Source organism: Octodon degus, unplaced genomic scaffold, assembly GCF_000260255.1.
Source record: "Octodon degus isolate 3935 unplaced genomic scaffold, OctDeg1.0 scaffold00343, whole genome shotgun sequence".
Classification (NCBI taxonomy): domain Eukaryota; kingdom Metazoa; phylum Chordata; class Mammalia; order Rodentia; family Octodontidae; genus Octodon; species Octodon degus.
The window spans coordinates 396,361-397,522 of NW_004524919.1; positions in this window are offsets into that span (position 1 = coordinate 396,361).

The following is a 1,162-nucleotide window of genomic DNA, read 5'->3' on the forward strand; positions in this document are numbered from 1 at the left end:
AACAACATAATTGTATTGGGGGACTTTAACATTCCATTACACAAAGAGATATATCAACCATGCAAAAAATGAGAAAAAAAAATCAAACAAGTCAGAACTAAACTGAACTTGTGAAGAAATAGATTTAGCAGACCTTTACACAGTGTTCCGCTTAACACCATGAGAATACACATTTTTCTCAGCAGCACATAGGACATTCGCCAAAATAGATCATGTGGTGGAACATATAATATGCTTAAGTAAATGCGAAGGAATCAAAAATATCCCATGCATATTTCCTGACCATAGTGCAATGATACTGGAAATTATTGATAAAAGAAATAGAAAAAAGCTCTATGAACACATGAAAATAAATAATACCCTCCTGAACATTCAGTGGATCATGGATGAAATTAAAGTAGAAATTAAACAATATTTACAATCAAATGAAAATGCAGATACAACTTACTGGCACTGGTGGGATGCAATGAAAGCTGTCTTAAGAAGTAAATTTATGGGAACCAGTGAGATAGCTTGATGGACTAAAGCATGTGCTTAGGCAAGTGCAGGGACTGCAGTTTGATCCTTGGTACCACATGCCTCATCAGCCGCACCCCTGGGCATGTTGAGCTGGCCACCAAAATCAGGCATGGTGGTGCACACCTATAATCCTAGTGCTGTTGAGGCTGAAAACAGGAGAAGCACTATGAGTCTGAGCTGCATAGTGAGACTTTGTAACAACCAAATACATTAAAAAAGAAGTAAATTAATAGTAATAAATTCTCACATCAGGAAAACAGAACAAACCCACATAAATAATCATATGCTGCACCTCAAACTCCTAGAAAAAGAAGAGCAAGTGAAGTCCAAATTCCAAAGGTGGCAGGAAATTATAAAGATTAGAGCAGAAATAAATACAATGGAGATGAAGAAAACAATACATAAAATTAATGAGTCAAGTTGGTTTTTTGAAAGAATAAATAAAATTGATAAACCCTTAGCCAATCTCATTTTTAAAAAGGAAAGGAAAAATTCAAATGCATGCAATGAGAAATGAAAAGGTGAAATCACTACAGATTCTATAGAAATTGAGATTATCAATCATTATTGTCTCACAGAATGGAAAACACAGAAATAATGGACAGATTCCTAGCTATATATGAACTACAGTTAAATCAAGAAG